A 10,480-nucleotide genomic window follows, 5' to 3' on the forward strand; every position below is an offset into this window, starting at 1 on the left:
GCGGGGCTCTGGCCGCAGTCTCAGAAGTCTCACGCAGATGATGAGCATCCAACCTTCTAGCGTCCGGGGTCGGGACGGGCGGCGGGCCTCCGGTCGCAGTCTCAGAAGTCTCACGCAGATGAAGAGCATCCCACCTTCCAGCGTCCGGGTCGGGACGGCGGCGGGGCTCCGGTCGCAGTCTCAGAAGTCTCACGCAGATGAAGAGCATCCCACCTTCCAGCGTCAGAGGTCGGGACGGGCGGCGGGGCTCCGGTCGCAGTCTCAGAAGTCTCACGCAGATGATGAGCATCCCACCTTCTAGCGTCCGGGGTCAGGACGGGCGGCGGAGCTCCGTCCATCGCATGGGTAGCCGGTCGCAGCTCATGAGTCGTCATAGTCAAGTCAAGTCCAGGATATTTGTGGTATACATGATACTCAGGGTGTGAGGAGGGGTTTATCCACGCGGCCGGCTGACCAGGAGATGAAGGGAGGACTTCTGGAAAGAAAAGATATGGCAACGCATAAGGAAGCATGGCGGTAGGAGGATGAATGCTGTCTTGATTTTTTTAACCATCACCAGTGATTCGGCGAGTGATTTTAAAATGTAGGATCAGGTAGTGAGCCAAAAAAGAACAATGTCTAAAGAAAAACCAGAAAAATGATTGAATTATGATGTGTTGATTAGCATAGATACAAGTAGATTTGGGTGGACTGAGTAACTGGTAACAACACAAATGTAGGCACCATAGTCACGTCTTACCTCGTCCATTTTTACGTGAGTGACGCTGCGCGCCTTTATGTCTGCCACGGGAGTGGAGAGCAGCAAGCAGCATCCTCTCCCATATGATCCAGCTATGCGCCCTGTCAAATATTGATAGCTATTAGCTAACATAAAATACTAAAGGAAGTTCCCAGCCAGCAATTGGTTTGGCTCAAGTCCGTTTTGCCCTAGCGACTCCGGCACGCCAGATTTGGGCCGGTGTAAACGGAACGCCGTCGGAATAAGAGTTTGGGTCGATATGGCTCTATTCCGGTTAACCAGTCTTTGCCGTAGCGTTCCGGAGCTAGTATGGCTTCGGACCGACAAGTCCGGCCGGCACTAGCGAGCGGTGGCCTGACCTGACCTTGCCGGAGGGGCCGTGACGTCACCGGCGGGCGGTCAGAGCGAGTCGGCAGAGCTCACTCTCGACGGCCCGAGCGAGCGAGTGAGGATCGGTGTGAATAGGACATAGGGGAGGGAGGGGAGGGGGGGAGGGGAGGGAGGGGAGAGAGAGAGAGAGAGAGGAGAGAGAGGAGAGAGAGAGAGAGAGAGAGAGAGAGAGAGAGAGAGAGAGAGAGAGAGAGAGAGAGAGAGAGAGAGAGAGAGAGGCGGCCGGCCAATAATTAGGCAGCCAACACTGAGTGAATGAAGCACACGATGCTGACAACGTTACGGAGTTAACTATAAGATAATGTCATGCGTTTAATGTGATTGGATTTTTCACTTAAATGCTTTCTTCCTTTGGACCCACAACCCCTAATTTGGGGAGGACAAGCTGCCCCAACGGTTCCTGACCTTATGAAAAGTTGTGGGGCACCGCCCCCACGGCCCCAGAGTTGTGGGGGCTAGCTGCCCCACTGCCCCCGGTTCCCGCGCCTATGTATGAATCTATGAAATTATGTTGGTATATTTCCGATTTCGATCCTCCAGTTGGAGGGGCTCAAATACCTTACGAGCCCCCTTCCCAGCCGAAAAGTTGGAGGGGCTCAGCACCCCCTAGCCCCCCCCCCCCGGCTCCCGCGCCACTGCCCCCCCCCCCCAAGGCAAATCATGGGCATCATAGCATTTATTGCCCCCCCCAAACTAACCGATGAGCCCCCATGGGGGTATGGGGCCCTGGCCCTTATTCGATTATCACGAGGCTCAAGAAACACACGCCAGCTATTCGCACAGCTCCCATACCGGTCTTTGAGGGTCCTACAATGACCTCTGAGGGTCCCTCAGTGGCGGTCATGCGCCCACCTTGACCGCTGAGCCCCCAGCATGACATTAAAAACTCAGACCACCAGCACGGCGCAGGTTAATAGCATCTGCAAATTTGAGCACTCTACTAAGCTATGCCTTCGTCGATTGTATTTACATAAATTTTGAACATGAGACCTAATACAGCTCTGAGGAACCCCAATCAGAACATTTTTCCCACCTTGCCCTTCACCATTTAGCACTATACGCTGCTGGCGTCCTGTCAACCGGGTCTAGTATATTCCCTTCATGCCTTGCAGCTTCAATTGCAATACTATCCTTATGTGTGGTACTTTATCAAACGCATTATTGAGGTCAAGGTATGCTACCTACATCAAACTGCTTTCTTTGCCAAAAGTGTTTGTATCTGTCGCAGCTTCAAAAAAGTCTAGGTTAAACATAAACAGCCTTTATTTAACTCATGCTGGATATTGCCTATCACACTGTTTTCATCCAAAGATTCTACCACTTTCCCTAGATTATGGATTCCAATATTCTGCAAACCAAGGAATACTTCGACAGTGACTGTAACTCACCTCGTTTGGTATCCATCTGTGATTGGATAGTGGAGACTGACGCCAACCTGAAAACAAGTGTTATTGGCAGTCAAGGTGTGAGAGGTGCATACACTAAATATTGCCGCTTGTATCATTGAAACTTTTACATCCGTCCGCCCGCTCATTGCCAGCAACACCAACATGACTAGGGATCCAGCAAAAAGTGATTGATGTTCCCTCTCGGTCGAGGGCTGTCAGACGGAGAAGAATCTCCTGTACGAGGAGGTCGGTCGAATAGAATTGTGTCAAGGCCTGGAGACCACTCAATGAGTCAGATGGGCTCCTATGTAGCCACACTTATCTCCATAAAGGACCAATGCGCCGGTTTCTGAGAGACCTTGCCGGCTTCTGAGGGCCCTAGTAACGGCCAATGAGGGATCAGCTGCAATGGCTCCACACCCGTCTGTGATAGCCCCACGGCCCACACCAGTGTTTCTAAAAGCCACCACATCGGCACCTGCGAGGCCCCTCACGCCATCTCCAAGGGACCCACATCAGCGCATCGCCCGTAACCCTCGCCGTATTGTAGTAACATTAACCCTCGCCCGTATTGGTGTTTTTCCAGCCGCGAACGTATAGGTAAGGGGGCGGGGCCCGTTGCCCCCCCCCTTGCCGTTTCGCCTATGATTGAGCTAGTTTCGCAGAAAAAAAACGAGCGTGTTGCCCGTGACGAGAGGAAACCGATGACACCCAATATTAAGGTCCTAGTTCATTGGTTGACCTTCCAGGTCAGGTCAAAGACCCAGAAGTCGGGAAAATCGGGACCTGTTAGAACGTCGTAGTGTGGCAGTGTGGCTGATATGGGGGCTTTCGGGGTGTTGATCACGAATATCATGTTAATTTTGATCACAGATGATGTCCTCATGCATTTTAACTGGGCCGGGTCAGGTCAGGTCAGGTCAACCAGTAGGGGTCCTGCCGGGTCTTCGCAGTAGGTGTCAACCGCCTCTGACAGCTTCGTAACATGTTACGAAGGCACCAAAACTACTTCGTTAAAGGAAGGGTGCCACCTTCCGAAATTTTTGTTCTATGAATCTATTTACTTATTTGAATTTTTAGACGTGGTTAGCGCGTCCACAATATACAAAAAACCGAAACATTGCATTTAATACATTGGCCAAAAAAAAAGATCGTTGTTTATATCACCACTACAACTCAAGGTCGTTTGATGTGGCAGCTAGGACGGCTGGCATATCCTGTTGTCATGGCAACATATCATTCTGCCATTTGCATTGATGGCGCAACTGAGACAAAAATCAAATCAAATAAATACATCAATAAAATACATCAAATAAATACATCAAATAATAATAATAATAATAAATAAATACATCAAATAAATACATCAAATAAGTCGAGTAAAGGTTTTTCCTTTACAATGTTTAAGAGATCTATGGAACCCTTCACCCTTCATGCAACTTACTAGAAAAACTTCCCAATTAAAATTTTAAAACTTAAGTGTATACCATAAAGAAAAAATATACCCTTTCAAAATGATAAAACATGCTTCAAAAGTATAACTTTTATACATACCTTTGCTGATTTCATGTTTTATAAAATACCCTTAACACGACGAGGAAATAGTGCTGAAGATTTTTGCCTGCCCGAATGCTGGCAGCAAAACTCGCAAATGATAACTTCACGTGCGGATTCAATGCTGACCGTCTCGAGCATAGGTAAGTGAAGCCGGTTTTTAGGTTCATGTGAGGCTAATCTTGTAAAAACTGCGTTGTGTCCAAAAGGTGGCACCCTTCCTTTAATGTTCATATGGTTGCTAAATTCGAATTCAGCTCCAAAAACTAGCCTAGAAACATGTAAAACTCGAAAAAGTGAACCGAGGTCATCAAAGGTCAATGACCTGACCAGACCTTCAGGTGACCTTGACACCCACCCTAATGCATGGGGGCAACATCATATCACATGTTTGAACGCCTGAAACCACGAAAAGACTGGAAACGCGCGGCTAATGCGAGCCGACATACGCCGAACCGCGATTCCGGCCAAACATGGGCTCGAAAGTAGGTCACAGGTCAAAGGTCATTTAGGTCAGGGTCATGAAATTTTTAGGGTAGGTGTAAAATTGAATAACCCGAGGGTACTGAAAGTTTCGTCGCGATCGGCCGCTTTTTACGCGAGTTATTCGCGAAAAACCGAGGGGGCCGTTCGACCCCTCCCCTACACGAACGTGGGTTAAGGGCCTACATCGGCGGCTCTGAGAGTCCCCAAACCAGCGTCTCTGAGGGCCACGTACCAGTGACTGGGCCAGTACCAGTGATGGCCTCTTACCAGCCTCTGAGTGTCCTTGCCAGTCTTAGTCTATGAACTATGAAAGGCCACTTTCCACTTTCAGGCCACTGTGCAGGGCCACGCACATGCCAATGATGGCCCCACCAGTGTCTCTAAGCCCTAAGGCCCCGCGGCCCGCAACGGCGGCTGTGAGGACTCAACACCAGCGCATCTGACGGCCTTTCACACCGGTGACTGAGGAGCTCGCTTGCTTCGTTTGCTCGTAAAATACCATGCACATTAGGCACACTCCTTGGGCATAAATGGTATTTTTACGTGCCAATTTTTAACATTTTCTCAGGGCAGACCGTTTTAAAGAGGCCTGTCTGCCAGTGGGACCGGACCCACCGTGCCCCCCTCCCATCGAAAGGTCCTGGATACGTCCCTGCCTGGGCTGACCCCGGGCCCCCGGGTGACTCGCGGGCCCCTTCAAGAGCAGGTGATCCCCTCGTGGGCGAAATCCTGGGTACGTGTCTGACGTACATCGTGCATAGTTAATCCAACAACTATTTGTCATGTTGATTTGATTTTTTAAAAATAAATTTAGTCCGAACCTTTTGATGGGAACACGGGCGTAGGAACGTCATGAAAAGTGGGTGGGCCACCCTGTCAAGGGGCCTCCTTTTCCAGGGGGCCTCCTATTTTCAGGGGCCTCCAACTTTTGCCTCGTCCTGCCGGCTGCTTTCAAGTATGACCTCCAAATCTAGCTTCTGAGATCGAGCAGATGTACCCAGGGGCGTAACCGCTTCAGCGAACAGTGCGGGAAGTCCGCACCATTTTTAAAACTTATTCTCCCTCCGATTTTTTTTTAGAATCTATATGCCGCAAACGGTGCATGACCCCTGAAAACCCTTACACAAATGTCTTCCTCGTTTCCCAGGTGCCCCCATTAGCTTTATAGGCGCCCTCTTTGGCATATAAGCGCCCTATGTATAGTCATCAGAGACATCCCTATATGTCCCACAGTCGCCCCGTTGTCGCATACAATGTGCGCTTATCATAGGCGTCTCTCTTTTATGGACACTTGAAGGCGCCTCTCTTTGCCATGCCGGCGCCCCTGTTTCTTATGAATGCACCCTCATGGCATCGATCCATTGCAGTGCAGACCTCTATTGCATGTGGACGCCCATATATGTAGGCCTCAGAGGCACCCCTCTTTCGCATTAAGGCACACCTAAGGGCTTCATAGGCGCCCTTCTATTGCACGTAGGTGCCCTACTGTCTCAGAACCGCTCCCCTTTGGCATGCAGACGCCCATCTTTCGACAGAGGAGCCGCTGTGGTTCTTAAGACGGCATGTTACTCCCAGACGCAGATGGGGCTCTCGGAGTCGGGACCTTCAGTCGATGATGGGTGCCCGCCAGATGTGGACCCTCGGAGACGCCGGTATGGGGCCCTCAGAGATGCCGGTATGTGGCCCTTAGAGACACCGGTGTGGAACCCTCAGATACTTCAGTGTGAAGCCCTTACAATTGCTGGTGTGGAGCTATGAATGCGCTGGCTTAAATCCCTCAGAGGCCGGTACATGGACATTAGAGCTCAGTGAGAGCTTGGCTTGTGTGGTGCCTTCAGTGGCCTTGTGGAGCCGTTAGACATCAACATTCAACATGGTGCTCTCAGGAGCCGGTGAGTCCTCAGAGTCACCGGTGTAGGGCCTTCAGAGCTCCGAGATACTGGTGTGGGGCCCTCAGAGGTGTCGGTGTGGGTCCTTCATATGTACTTATAGAGCCTTGAGATGCACAGGTGTGGTGGCCCACAGAGGCGCCGGTGTGGGGCCCCCAGAGCCACCGATATAGGGCCCTAAGAGACACTAGTATGACCCTCAAAGGCGCCGCTGTGTGGCGCTCATAAACACTGGTGTGGAGCCATCACAGGCGGGTGGAGCCGTTAGAGGCCGGAAAGGGCCCTTAGATGCCTACAAGGAGCCTTCAGAAGCCGGCGTGGCACCCTTATGGGAATAAGCGTGTCTACTTAGGACCCCTTGAGGTGCTCTCATGTGCTCTGTGGGGCTCTACCGAGCCGAAATATGGCCACGGCAAGTTGCCGCCACCTGGCTCTTCGGACTATCATTCTCAGGGGCCTCATCTGCCTAGTTTGAATAGAAGGGCCTCTCAGAAAATCAGTCTCATGGGCCTCCTCTGGCTAGTATAAATAGAAGGGCCTGTTAGACCATCAATCCTAGGGCCTCTTCTGGTTAGTATAAATAGAAGAGCCTCTCAGACCATTAATCTCAGGGGGCTCCTGTGGACAGTATAAATAAAAGGGCCTCTCAGACCATCAGTCTCGGGGGCCTCCCTAGAAAAGTGTAAATGTGGATAGAAGGCCCCCTCAGATTCATTAGGTGTGAACCTCTCTGACTATCAGTCTTAGGGGCCTCTTGTGGCCAGTATGAATATAAGAGCCTCTCAGACCATCGGTCCCAGGGGCCTCTTCTGACTAGTTTGGATAGAGGGCCCTCCCAGACCACCGGTTTCAGGGGCCTCCAGTGGCCAGTTATATGAACAGAAGGGCCTCACAGCCATCAGCCTCGGGGGCCTCTTCTGACTGGTGTGGATATGAGGGCCTCTCATACCATCAGTCTCAGGGGCCTCCTCTGCCTAGTGTGAATATAAGGGCTTCCCAGGCCATCAGTCTCAGGGGACTCTTCAGACTGGTGCCGGATTGAGGGACCTCCCAGTCCCAGACAGAAAGTTTTGGGGGGTCTCCTGTGGCCAGTATGAATAGAAGGGCCTCTCAGTCCATCAGTCTCATGGGCCTCTTCTGCCTGGTGTGATTATAAGGGCCTCTCAGGTCATCAGTCTCAGAGGCCTCCTCTGACTACAGTGTAGATGGATAGGCCTCCCAGACCATCAGTCTCAGGGGCCTCTTCTGACTATTGAGGATAGAGGGGCCTCCTCTGACTAGTGAGGGTAGGGGGCCTCGGCTAGACCGCCAGTGTCAGGGGCCTATTCTGACTAGTGTGGATGGAGGGGAGGGGCCTCCCAGACCACCAGTCTCAGACCTCCGACTAGTGTGGATAAAGGGGCCTCCCAGACCGCCGGTGTCAGTGGCCTCCCCAGACCAGTGTGGATATTGGGGCCTCCTCAGATCCACTAGGGCCTCTCAGGCCATCAGTCTCAGGCGCTTCGACTGTCAAGTATGAATAGAGGGCCTCCTTGGATCCATCACGGCACCTTGGAGTCCGTGCGTGGGGATTCGTGGAACTTATTTTTACCAAGTTTGTTTATTATGGGAGGTGACGACGTCCTCTCAAATCGAGACGAGGGCCTAGAGTAAAAAGTGGGTGGGCCAAAACACATGGTTGGCCCCCACTCGAAAAGTGGGTGGGCACTTACCCACCTGCCCACCATTGGTGTACCCTATGTTCCAGTGTTGCAAAAGTTGCCGCTGATTGGTGTCTCCAGACACCAAAGATTTTTGTACTCAGTACTCATCATAGAAAAAAATATAATTTTGTACTCACTTTTCAGGGAAACTGAAATCAATGGGTAAACCCCATAACGATAGCATGCCAGTCAAAAGTTAAGTGTCCACTGAGTTAGAAATAAATGTAATGTAACAAAAACAAGCATTACCCAGCCACAGCCCACAACAATCACAAAGTTTAATTCGCCGAAAGTAAAGTCTTTCAATCACTGGAAGAAATTACCCAATCTACAACCACAACCTACAACCTAAAACCTACAATCTACAGCATCACATATGGTAGCTCGTGCTATGTCTGCCCTACCAATGCCAAATTTATAAGCATATAGGGAGTGACCATGTGCTAATTTAGTAAAGGAGAAAATGTAAGCAATTAATTTGTGCAGTAGCATAAGTCACAACTAAGAAATTGGCCAAACATGTCAAAATAGCAATAACAGCAGTGTCCAAGAGCTAAGTGGATTTCTTAAAGGCAATTCCGAGCATTCCGAGCCATTGCTAGATTTTCATTTATCTTCTTTGATGGGGTAAGAAAATACAAATGACATTTTGTAAGCATGATTTCAGAACCTATCCATACAACTTAATGTAAATAATAAAATGATTACAGGCAGTAAAAACAAAATTGTTTAAGTTTTTTAACCATGCAGGTTATCTACGAAGGTAGTCGTAAAGCAGGCGTCACACTTCTTTTTGCAACCAAGGAAAGGCGCTCTACCCAAAGTTGCTTTCTTATCGAACCAAACCAAACCAAACTGAACCTAACCTTACCTACAACCTACAACCTAGAATCTACCACCTAAACCACCTAAAATCTACAACCTAACCTAGTACCTACAGCGCCTCTCCTTGGTTGCGAAAAGAAGTGTGACGCCTGCTCTACTACTACCCCTACGAAGCCCCGAAACATCAATACCCAATAGGTACCCATATCATGCAGATATTATTATCATGTAAAACATTGGACCCAGCCCAATACCATCAAAGGTAAAGTCATTCAATTGTTAACTAGCATACCTACTTAGTTTGAATTAAAATATTAAATTCAGTTGGTTTCTATGGAGCATTTAATCAGTAGGTATTTGATTGCATCTGGTTGCTTAGTTTGGTGGGTAAATTTGCAAAGGATGGCTGTCTGCATGGGGATATTGCATAAATTTATTAATATTTTCCGAAGTTGAATTGCGATTGAATCAACATTCAACAATGAAAACCCTAAAACTTACCTGCAACATCAACATAACCTCCACACTGACACCAACTCCACGTCCACACCCTCCGAAGTAATCGAAGTAACTTCACTTCAAAATGGGTGCAAAATGGCACAGTGTATATAAATACAAAATGGCAGATGCATGCTGCATTGCATAACAGGTTGTGCGCCACTTTGGCCTAAGCTGAAAGAGGCCATATAGGGAAATGCCCTGCGCAAATGTTCAAATAAACAGGATATTCAAATCGTGATTTTCAAATATGGTAGCTCTTCATATCAGAACAGCGACGTCTTTCCACTTTGTTCAAAATCTGTGCAAGTCGCGTGAGGTAATAAACCCGATTTATTACAACGTTCTCAGATGTCGCTGTAAATTTTTTTCCCGACCTTTCACGTTAAATCCTGACATTTCAATTTATTGCATCATAAGATGATGTAATAACCTGAAATGTTTTGAAATTCCGGTTTATCGCAACAAAATGATACAATAAATCGGGTTTTACAATGCAGTCTGATGGCTTGTAGTGTTTCCGAAGGTTGCTGTCAAACTTCATAAACACCTCTCTCATTAGACAGAATTTGTCCCCAGGGCGCCGGTCGGCTCTGGTGCCGCTGTCGTCGAACCGCACTCTTGATAGAAGTTTCACGTACCTCGGCAAACTCATGGTCGCTCGAAACTGAGCTGGAACGAATGAGCCGGTGAACAGTGTGGACGCCGACTCCAGAGGAAAGTGTCTCTCAGGACGTTTAGTGCGAAAAACGCCAGGAGTTCGGTGCGGTCGATCGGCATGAAGAGGTGTTCATTTTTTTTTTTGTCCAGTGTCTCTGTTTGGTGCTCGACTCGTCATGAACTTCCTTCTCTGCTCTTCCAGTTTTTGGTTTGTGTGGGTGACGCAGGGCTCAAAAAAGGTCTCCGTGGTTGTCCACGGACACTTGAAGGTCGTGGGGTCAGAATCAGAATCAGAATATATTTAAAGCTCATCCAGACAATCACTGGTTTTTCATGTGCTCGCGTCAA

At 49.1% G+C, this 10,480-nt stretch overlaps 1 long non-coding RNA gene across 1 annotated transcript; it reads right to left on the reverse strand.

The window, feature by feature from the left end:
• Nucleotides 1–793: 793 nt before the first annotated feature.
• LOC122372110 lies at nt 794–9,758 on the reverse strand. The gene is made up of 3 exons (XR_006254822.1): nt 9,476–9,758; nt 2,518–2,564; nt 794–840 (listed from the first exon to the last, which is right to left on the reverse strand). It is a non-coding gene; the product is annotated as an uncharacterized LOC122372110 (long non-coding RNA).
• Nucleotides 9,759–10,480: the final 722 nt, after the last annotated feature.

This window comes from Amphibalanus amphitrite, unplaced genomic scaffold (assembly GCF_019059575.1).
Source record: "Amphibalanus amphitrite isolate SeventyFive unplaced genomic scaffold, NRLGWU_Aamphi_draft 001317F_arrow, whole genome shotgun sequence".
Lineage (NCBI taxonomy): Eukaryota > Metazoa > Arthropoda > Thecostraca > Balanomorpha > Balanidae > Amphibalanus > Amphibalanus amphitrite.